We start from the raw sequence: 11379 nt of genomic DNA, 5'->3' as shown, positions 1-11379 counted from the left end.
CAGCTGAGGCAGGAGAATTGCCTGAACCCAGGAGGCGGAGGTTGCGGTGAGCCGAGATCGCGCCATTGCACTCCAGCCTGGGTAACAAGAGCGAAACTCTGTCTCAAAAATAAATAAATAAATAAATAAATAAATAAAAAAGAGATGGATAGGTAGAACCTCTTCCTATAATCTTCTTGCTGCTACTTGCCAGATAGTTTACATGAGCACATATAAGGGTATCTGTAGAAAGTAAATACATGATCTTGGATATTAGTGTATCAGTAGGGGGTGAAATGCACAGTGAAGAGCACAAATTTTGGTATCAAAAAATGGAGTTGAGTTCCCAGTTCTGCTTCTAAGTATGGGAGTGAATTTAGGGGCATAAGACCCATGTTCTGGAAGAATCTAGGAAGCAACTGGATGGGCATTACGGAATTAACTCTTGAATCCCCTTGAATAATCACTTTAAGAGGGAATGCTTTTGAGTTACTCAGTGCTGTCCTGGGAGCCACTTCTCAGCTGGAAGCAGTTGGAAACAGGTAATCTCAGCCTTAGATTCTAAGGGGTCTGTCAAGGCTGCCATTTTATGTTATCACTTTAAGGTTCAGCATGTGGAATAATTTCTCAGCCATCATGAAGTGTTTCCTGGTAGCCAACCCAGGCTCTACAGATGTACCACCCTAACTCTTCCAGTAAAAGCCATTTCAGAAAAACAGAACTTCCTCCAGAGGTTTTATAGTCAAAAGTATCAAAAATGGATGCGTCTCTTGTGTTTTTCACTTGGTAGAAAGAGGCCACACAATTGCAATTTCAGAACTCTTGTGGCTAGAAAATAGAGCTTCTCTGGGAGGGGATTTAGAGCAAAGATGGAAGATAAGGCTTCGAGTTTACAAAGAAGGATGGTGGGAAGAAGAGAAGGGAAGAAAATCATAATCATTCACTGAGCACTTACAAAGGCCATCAGTGGCATGGCCGGGGGGGGGGGTTGCGGGGGGGCGCTGCACCTGCATCACATAAGTGGCCTGCTCTTTAAATGTTTGTCTTCATGACTGTTGACAAAAAGAATCAAACTGTGAAGCAGTGAAAGAGATTTATTCTGAGCCAAATATTAGGACCATGACCCATGACACAGCCCCAGTGTGCCAAAGGTAGTGGAGATGCAGCCTGGTTTTGTACATTTTAGGGAGACATAAGCTATCAATCAATACAGTTAAGGTGTAGAATGGGTTCAATCTGGAAAGGTGAGACAATACAAAATGGGGTGGGGCAGCGGGTTTTCAGGTCATAGGTAGATTCAAAGATTTTCTGATACAGATGAAGCCTCCAGGTAGCTGGCTTCAGAGAAAATAGATTGTAAATGTTTCTTACTAGACTTAAAAAGATCCTAAACTCAGCTAATGATCTCCTAGATCAAGGAAACACCTGGAAAGGGAAGGACATTCTCGACAGAATGCAGATTTTTCCTACAAGAGACAGCTTTGCAAGGCCATTTCAGAAAATGTAAAAAGATATATAGACTTCAGTTTCTTTCAGGGTCTGCTGTCATGTTGGTATCTTATTGCTGCAAAGAGTCTGTTTTGTCAGTCTCAAGCCTCTGTTTTCATGGTTTTTTGGGGGGTTTTGCTTTTGTTTTTTGTTTCTTTGTTTAAGACAGTTTCACTCTTGTTGCCCAAGCCTGAATACAACGGTGCAATCTTGGCTCACTGCAACTTCTGCCTCCCAGGTTCAAGTGATTCTCCTACCTCAGCCTCCAAAAGAGCTGGGATTACAGGCGTTCACCACCTGGCTAATTTTGAATTTTTAATAAAGACGGGGTTTTGCCATGTTGGTCAGGCTGGTTTTGAACTCCTGACCTCAAGTGATCTGCCTGCCTTGGCCTCCGAAAGTGCTGGGATTGCAGGCATGAGCCACCACTCTCAGCCTGTTTTAATGTTGACTCTGGTCAGTTGTGCCTGAATTCCTAAGGAAGGAGGGCATAATGAGGCCTGACTGCCCTCTTCCCATCATGGCCTGAACTAGTTTTTCAAGTTAACTTTGAAATGCCCTTGGCTGGGGGTAGAGGTTCGTTCAGTTGGTTGGGGTACTTAGAATTTTATCTTTGATCTACATGACAAAAATTGACATTCTGTGATTTAATAAACCACATACTTCTGAAAGCTTCAATTTTGCTATCTATAAAATGAAAATGTTATCCAAAACAGGATTCAGCAAGCTTTTTCTGGAAAGGACTAGATGGTAAATGTTTTCAACTTTGTGGGTCATAAAGTGTCTGTCACAACAACTTAACTCTGCACTTACAACATGAAAGTAGCCATAGACAATACATAAAGGCACAGGTGTGGGCAGATTTGGTCTGCAGGCCATAGCTTGTCATTTCCTAGCCTAATCTCTAATTTTAATACATAGGGTGTTGTGAAGATTAAGTGAGCAAATCCAAGTAACATATTTTAGTGCAGCATGCGGCAGGTGAGTCTCAATAAATATTAGCTATTATCATGGTTGTGATCTTAGTCTCTCCCATGTATAAGGGCTACCCATATTCACTTTAGTGAGTGAGGTAGTCCTTGGTGTTCCTCAGGAGATATTTCCAGGCTTCCCTCTCTTGGGTACATGGTGAATGTCACAGATTGAGTTTTTAGAGAAGAACCCTGAGATGAAATTTAGTATACAGGATGCTTATTAAGGAGTATCCTTGGGAAAAACCCCTGTGGAAAGGAGAAGGGCAAGCAGGATTGGGCAGAGGTAGAAGCCAGGTTGCCCAACAACAGGCTGAGCCAAATTCCAGAGATTTCCAGACCTAAAATGGCCATCAGAATTGTCCTACATTGGGCTGAAAGGGCTGGGCCTTTCTACCCACACAGGAAGCATTCCCTGCATGTGGGCTGCCCTGGGAAGCATATGGCCTTGGGTTAGAAGCTCTGCACTTCTAGGCACTCCTTGCAGAGGCCAACAGATGAAGCTTATCTGTGACAACACGCCCAGCAACCCAAGCAATAAGCTAGTGGGAGAGAAAGATGTGATCAACTCTGACTGTGAGCTGTACAGAGAAATAACACATCACTTGCAGACCAAGCATTTCATTGTTGTTTAAAGATCCTCCAAAGCTCCTTTCCTCTGTAGTGACCAGTGATTTCAAGATGGTGGAACACTCAAACTCAAATCAGCCTGGGCCCCAGAGGAATGACAGTGTGGAGAACCCCTCATCGACCTGTGATGGAATGCAGTATGAGCAAAACTTAAATCCGAGTTCTTTAAAGCCACTGAGATTTAGGGGTCGTTAGTTACTGCAGTATTGTTAGCTGTCTATTGTGTGTCATCAGTAGCAGCATAGGAAGCTACTACATTGGATGTATTTAAATGATTTGAAAGCAAGACACCTTATGATCTTAAAAAATCAAGAAACTGGTTTCAAATCTCATCATCACTTCCAGCAGTGACATCATAGCTAACACTACCACTTACATGAATTTGTTACTGGAAAGGGATCCTGATCCAGACCTGAAGAGAGTGTTCTCCGACCTTGAGCGAGAAATAATTCAGGGTGAATCCATAAAGTAAAAGCAAGTTTTTTAGAGAAATAAACAAAAGAATGGCTACCCTCCAGGCAGAGAAGTGTCATGGGCTCCTTGACTAAATGTAGTTATTTCTCGACTATGTGCTAAACAAGGGGTGGATTATCCATGAGCTTTCTGGGAAAAGGGGTGGAGACTTCCTGGAACTGAGAGTCCCTTCCCTTTTTAGACTATGTAGGGTAACTTCCAAACGTTTCCATGGCATTTGTAAACTGGCACGGTGCTGGTGGGAATGTCTTTTAGTATGTTAATGCATTATAATTTGCATATAATGAGCAGTAAGGATGACTAGAGGTCACTTTCATCACCATCTTGGTTTTGGTGGGTTTTGACAGGCTTTCTTATGACGTCCTGTTTTATCAGCAGTGCCTTTGCGACCTGTATCTTGTGCGGAGCTCCTATCTCATCTGGTAACTAAGAATGCCTAGTTTTCCGGGAATGCAGCCCAGCAAGTCTCTCATTTTACCCCTATTTAAGATGGACTTGCTATGGTTCAAATGCCTCTGACAAATTCATGAATTTAATGCTCAAACAACCTATGGATGACACAGGTATTATTATTTTTTCCCTTTTAGAGATGAAACAACTGATGCTTAAAGAAATGTGTTAACTTGTACAAGGCCGGGGTGTGCAATCTAAAGACTGAAGTTCAAATCCAGCTAAGGGCATCCTTTTGTAAGTAAAGTTTTTTGGAACACAGCCATGCCCATTCATTACATATTACGTAATGATGGCTGTTTTCATGATACAGTGGCTGAGTTGAGTAGTTGCATATGGCTTGCAAAGCTCAAAATACAGTCAGCCCTCCATATGTGAGGGCTCCACATCCATGGATTCAACCAACCAAGGATCAAAAATATTTGAAAAATAAAAATAAAAAAATACAATAAAAATAATATAAACTAAAAACAATACAACAATTCTTTACACAGCGTTTACATTGTATTAGATATTATCAGTAATCTAGAGATGATTGAAAGCATACAAGAGGATGTACATAGGTTATATGAAAATACTATTCCATTTTGTATCAGGGACTTAAGCATCCATGGATTTTGTTGTCCATGGGGTATCCCGGAAGTAATCCCCTATGCATATTAAGGGACAACTGTACTTGCCATCCGGCCCTTTACAGAAAAATTTGCCTACTCTCACCCCTAGCAGTAGTAAACGGCAGGGCCTGATTCCAAACCCAGGTTGTCTGACTCCAGAGACAACACTCATAACTCAGATATAAATAAACACTAGGTAGGCTTGGAATCCTGTTGGAGTGTTATGAAACTTTTCTATTTCCATTTTCCTAATTGCGTGTTTTTTTCATTTAAAAATTTCTAATGTTTGCTTCCAGCAATATGACAGACTCTATATCCTGAAAAATTCTCCCCCAAAAAGCACCTTTAAAATGCTGGATAAAATGAATAGCTAACTTGGCAAGAAATTAAAGTATCTTAATCCCCAGAGGCCAAAAATGAAGTTGGAAGCCAGAATTCAGAATAAGCATGGTAAATGTTCACTGGAGCAGGCATCAGACCCTGAGGGCATTTGCCAGTGTTTTGTAAATTAGAGCTTTTAGTTTTTACATCCATGTCGGGGGAAGGGGGACAGGGGAGGCAGGCGACAAAGCAGTGTAGTGTCCTGCATGGAGACTTTGGAATGAGTCCCCAAAGGCCCACATTCCCAATAAAATAGTGAACTAGAAAATATTTGCCATGCAAAGGAAATAGCAAAGAAAATTTTGCATCTTAGCCTTGATTTTGGTTGGAAGAAAAAATAAAAGTCCCTACCCTCTACCAGAAGTTACAAATAATCACCAGTCAGGCCTCAAGCCTGGGTTCAGATTCACTTTGTGTACCTATTCTGAAACTATTTTAAACAAACCAAAAAAATTAATTTAAAATGACCAGGCACTTGGCAAAGGTAAACACAAATGGAAGGAATATTCTCCAATTCAAGCCTCATAAAATTCTCACAGCTAATGCCTCAACAAAAATGAGCTCACAATTTTTTTACAAATCACAAGACCACCCATGGAGTAAGATATCATCAGACAGGGTTAGAAACATCAAGCAGTGGAATCAGACATTCAGGCAGGCTTTGGGTTGGAATTATCACATACAGCAAGGTTGGCAAACTTTGCTCTAAAAGGCCAGATAGTATACGTTTTAGGCTTTGCAAGCCATACAGTCTCTGTCAAAAAGACTCAGCCTTGCTATTCTAGTATAAAAGCAGCGATGGACAGTATGTAAATGAATGGGCTTGCCTGTGTTTTAATAAAACTATATGTACAAAACTGGAGAGTGTGCCAGACAGCTATAGCTTATAAGTAAATATGTCTTCAATATTTAATAAAAACTTTAAAAACATGAGCAACGAACAACATACTGTTATAAAAGAATCAAAGAAGATTCTCAACTTCTGGAAGTAAAATAGTTGAATTTTTAAATTCAACATATGACTTGACTAACGAATTAGAAATGAAATCCATAATTAATAAATTGAAAGGTGACTAAGCCAAAACTACTTGAATATAGTACAGAGAGAAAAAGAGAAGGATATCATGTTATAGACATGAAAATTTAAGTGAGAAGTTCTAACAATTATCTAATAAAAGTTCCAGAAAGAGTGACTAGAGAAAATGAGATGGAAACAATATTCAATAATTTGTGTGGCTCCTTATATTAAGGAAGTACAAAAAAATTCTAAAACGTATTCACACCCAGAAATGAAAGAATATTAAAGACAAATTGAATAGCTTAAAAATAAGACAGCTTTCCTGTTTTACATCTAACTTCTTATCAATATAAGCAGAAGCCAAAAGATGATGTCTTCAAATACTGGGAAAAATGTTTCCATTTATAATTGGATACCCAGTAAAACTTACCTTTCATGGGAATGCAATAGAATATATTTAGGTGAACAAAAGCCAGGATAATTTACTATGGACAGATCTTTAGTAAAGGAACTTCTTGAGGATATATATAATTTGGAAAGAAGAAAAAGGACCCCAGAAGGGAAATGTGAGCTGTAAGTTGAAAGAAAGATAACGTGATCAAAGACATTTGTAGTTACATGGATACATGTAAATAAATATCAACACTAATAAACCTAATTTGTGAAGTTATAAAAATCAGAGGTTGGGGGAGATGAGCTTCTAAAACAGAGGTCATAGCCTGTTTTTTAAAATGGTAAATATATGAGTGTACATATGTGTGTATAAACACACATACATGTTGTAAACTCTTCTATATATGATACATTTCACAAGACTTTTTTTTTTTTTTTTTTCGAGACAGAGTCTCGCTCTGTCGCCAGGCTGGAGTGCAGTGGCACGACCTCAGCTTACTGCAATCTCCACCACCTGGATTCAAGTGATTCTCCTGCCTCAGCCTCCTGAGTAGCTGGGACTACAGGTGCGCACCACCACTCCCTGATAATTTTTGTATTTGTAGTAGAGACGGGGTTTTACCATGTTGGCCAGGATGGTTTCGATCTCTTGACCTCATGATCTACCCACCTCAGCCTCCCAAAGTTCGGGGATTACAGGCATGAACCACTGCACCAAGCCCACAAGACCTTTTAATAGAAATAAAATACTAGACAATACCAGCTTATAAGCTGAGAAAGAGTTAAAATATTCTAAGTTTTAAGAGGGTGAATATAATTAATAACTTTAACCATTAAAAAATTAAAATCTATACATTCCAAAATACTAAAGGAGAAAAATGGAGTAGGAATTTTACAGGACAAATAGAAAGTGTAAGAAGATAGTGAAAATAAATCCAAATATATCAATGATCATAATTAAATAAAAATGAATTATACTTGTCAGTTAAAAGACAGTTAATTTCTTAAAGTCCAACCATAGTCTTTTTATAAGAAACACAGGTAAAGCAGAAGTACACCAAATGTTTGAGAGTAAAATAATGGGAAAAGCTACATAAGGCAAGTGAATTTTTCCAACAAGCAAAAAATAACTTCCTGTTTGCTATTTGGTGTAACCACTGAATCCTCATACAAAGGATATGTTAGTTTCATATATCATAATGAAACTAAGAAAAGAAATAAATGTAAAATGAGAAAGCAGGGAAAAAACTTAGGTTAAGGATTAATATTCTCTGACAAATTTAAAGATCTGGAAAAGCTGATTTTTAAATTAGCAGTTCCACCAGTGCTAAAACTATGGAATTCCAGCAAGCACTGATGGCAACCTGGGGCTGAATGACATGAGTCAAGACTAAATGTATCATTTCTCAAATTTGGGTCAACTTTCTTAATAAAGGAATTTACAAAATAAAATCAGATCACATTTCAAAATAACTTGCATTTGGAGACAAAAGATGCTGTGATCACTTTCAATCGTATTAATAGTGCTCTTTGAAATGTATGAGACATTAATTTAAACACAAAGATTCTAAGAAAAAATACAAAAATTATTTTGAAGTGTGAATGAGTTTGACTGTTTTTAAGATTCAGGAACAGCCGGGGGGGGGTGGCTCAAGCCTGTAATCCCAGCACTTTGGGAGGCCGAGGTGGGTGGATCACGAGGTCAAGAGATCGAGACCATCCTGGTCAACATGGTGAAACCCCATCTCTACTAAAAATACAAAAAATTAGCTGGGCATGGTGGCACGTGCCTGTAATCCCAGCTACTCAGGAGGCTGAGGCAGGAGAATTGCCTGAACCCAGGAGGCGGAGGTTGCGGTGAGCCGAGATCGCGCCATTGCACTCCAGCCTGGGTAACAAGAGCGAAACTCCGTCTCAAAAAAAAAAAAAAAAGATTCAGGAACAACAATTTATGTATAAAAGTGGACAATTTGCTGCATTAAAATAGAGGTAGAGCTAAAATGTGAAGTTTATGTATAACGAAATGATTTTATAGTTATTTTAGTGACATGGGGAAATATCCATGATGTAATTAGTTAGCAAACAAAACCATATATGAAACTGTATATAAACAATAAAAATATATTTAAATGCCATAAAAAGTGTCAAGAAACAGGATTGGGAAGAAAAACAATGGAATACTAAGAGTGGTGGGAAAAGGAGTGATATTGTATTTTCCAAGGCTTTTTTTTTTTTAACAATGACGACTTTTATAATCAGATAATAGAATAATTTTATTTTCAGTCTTTAGTATTTTTTGTGTTTAGATATATTATGGTCCAGAATCCCAGTGAATAAAGAGGTGAAAAATAAATTCTCCAAAGAGAAAACATGGCAAGGCTTTAAAAGAATGTTTTAAAAAAGAAATCACTAGCCTAATTGGTAGGTAACTTGATATAAAGTAACTTCTTCACTTCTGGTCTCAAGAAAGCTCAGCAAAGCCAGTCCCAGAGGTTGCTATGGCAATGGAGGTAAACCTGATTAAGTCAGCACTTACTCTGCTTTCTAAGGTAAGGCCAGGGGGAAGAACACGGGATTCTTTCTATTTTTGAAATGGAGTCTCTCTCTGTCACCCAGGCTGGAGTGTAGTCGGGCAATCTCGAATCACTGCAACATCCACCTCCTGGGTTCAAGTGATTCTCCTGCCTCAGCTTCCCAAGTAGCTGGGTCTACAGGCACCTGCCACCATGCCCAGCGAACCTTATATTTTTAGTAGCAACAGGGTTTTACCATGTTGGCCAGGCTGGTCTCAAACTCCTAACCTCAGGCGATCCACCCGCCTCGGCCTCTCAAAGTGCTGGGATATAGGCATAAGCCACCAAGCCCAGCCTAGGATTCTTGAATCAGAAATTCCCACTCTGTGCCTCTGTCTTCTCTCCTCTCCTTTCTCTTCTCCCTCATTTGTCCCTCTTGCCTCCCCAGTTCTCCCTTTTTCCCATCTTTTCCTCCCCACCTCTTAACCTCCACTGCACTTGACGCCATCAGACTGTGTTCTTCTTGACTGCCCTTTCTGGGACCTCTCAGGGCGCTGCATTTTCCTGAGTGCCTTCCTCACTGGAAGTTCTGGAGGGCATCATTTCTGGACTCATCATTTCTGAGTGTGCCCTTGGTGCTCAAAATCTGTCTGTGGGCGGTACCAAAAAATATTTGTTGACCAAATGAATGCATGCATGAGTGAGTGAATGAAGACAGTCCCTCAGTCTCTTCTGTGGGCTCCTCTTTATCTGCTCACCCTTAAATGAGGACATTATTCTCCAAGATTTCATGCTTGGTTGCTTTTTCTTTCCATTCTGTACTTTTGTCCTGGGTGACCTCTCTTCCCTTCACCTTAGGTAACATTCAGGTGAAAATGAGCCCCAACTTTTCAATGCTACCACATTTTTCACATCTGTATTTCCACTGCTTTCAGTTGAACCTGTGTTCACCCCATATTCAACTTGTCAAAAACCTCATCCTTTTCTTCCCCATTGTTCCTCTTCCTAAGAGCTCCAGCTCCATTGACAGCACCACCATCTCCTCGACATCTGGATTTAGGCTCAGAGGAGCCTTTTACTCTCCTCCTACCCCCCTGATTCCTGTCTACTGAGCGTGGCCACACTCTGGAAGTTCATCCTTTCTTTCAATTCCATTCCCACCACCCCGTGCCACTTCTCACCAAGATCATCAGCAAACCCTGGGAAGTTTCCTTACTTTGAATCTGCACTTCACATGGCTGCTGGGTTTCCTAAACCACAGAACTCCTCATTGTCCTGTCATGCTCACAAACCCTTTCTGTTTCCCATGGCCTCCAAAATAAAGCCCAGGCACACAGGCTCCTCTCCGTCTCATTTGATCTGTCTTTCTTTCCTGCCTCATCACGCTTCCCCATAGCCCCCCTCTGCCATCTTCAGTCTGTCTGTCTCTATCCTCTCCATCTCCCTCCCCATCTCCCTCTGCATCTCTAAGAGCCTCGTCAGGTTTCTGCAGCCAACACTCCCTTCATGCTGCCTCCATGACCACTGACATTTCTCACTGCTCTCTTCTCAAATTGCTCCTCCTCCTCCAGGGCCCATATCAAGCATCACCTCTTCTGAGAAGACTTTTCCCAAACCTTCAGTGAGGATGAAGGGCGCTCTCCCTGTGGTCTGATACCATTTGATGGTGCCTCCATGAGGGCACAGCCCATGGTAGTCAGGTGCAGGTGGGAGGGCGGATGGAGACAGTGAGGTGCTCCTGAAGAAACAGAGCACAGGGATAGACGGTTTCTTCCCTAGAGTGAGCTCATAAAACAATGTGTCATGGGAAAGAACAAAGTGCCTGCTAGCTCAAAGGAACAATGCCTTTTACTAGCAACAGCTGTATCCTCTAGCCAGTGACGTTAAGGAAGCCGCAGAAGGTCTGCGTGAACAGAAGCAGGGCTGTTAGAGGAGGGCCAGAGTCAAGGAAGCACATTCTTGCATTTTTCCATCTTTTCCAGGGGAGGACTATTCAGGTTAGGGTGGGGAGGTTGGATTTCAGGCACTGGAGCGGTGGCATCCAGCAAGGGACAGGGCTAGAGTCTCCCCTCCTCTCACCTTAACCTGAGCAAACTATTCTAGGGCCCCCTGCTGTCTAGTCATGCTCATCAGAAAGTCTCAGTGTAAGTAGTCACACTTGAATGTGTGCTGTATTCTGTAGAAAGGGTGGCTCTCTAGTAATTACTCTAGTCCTAGAAAGGGCTATTCCACGCAGCATGCTCATTTCTAGCCTGTAAGTCAGTCTGTGGTTTGGGCATCTGTCAGTCCATCACAAACTCTGTGGTCATTCCCAGCTCTAGTTTCTGGGCCTGCAAGTCATGGAAACACCCCTGGGAGGCAGCCAGCCAGCTGTCCCCCTCAGCACCCATGGATCACCCTATTCAAGACGCTACAGCCAAGAATTAGAGTTAACTGCGCACAGCACTGTCCTCCCGCAAGACCAGAGG

The 11379-nt window shown here is 41.1% G+C and overlaps 1 long non-coding RNA gene across 1 annotated transcript in view; it reads right to left on the bottom strand.

The window, feature by feature from the left end:
• The window catches only part of LOC119472183, an 18214-nt gene extending 8453 nt beyond the window's left edge, over positions 1 to 9761 (bottom strand). Inside the window, exons 1-2 of the long non-coding RNA XR_005201297.1 lie at positions 9670 to 9761; positions 9391 to 9557 (exon numbers count right to left, since the gene is read on the bottom strand). This is a non-coding gene — a long non-coding RNA (uncharacterized LOC119472183). The remainder of the gene's footprint in view (positions 1 to 9390; positions 9558 to 9669) is intronic.
• Positions 9762 to 11379: the final 1618 nt, after the last annotated feature.

Source organism: Cebus imitator, unplaced genomic scaffold (assembly GCF_001604975.1).
Source record: "Cebus imitator isolate Cc_AM_T3 unplaced genomic scaffold, Cebus_imitator-1.0 Scaffold88, whole genome shotgun sequence".
In the NCBI taxonomy this organism is placed as follows: domain Eukaryota; kingdom Metazoa; phylum Chordata; class Mammalia; order Primates; family Cebidae; genus Cebus; species Cebus imitator.
This window is presented reverse-complemented; position numbering and strand designations above follow the sequence as displayed.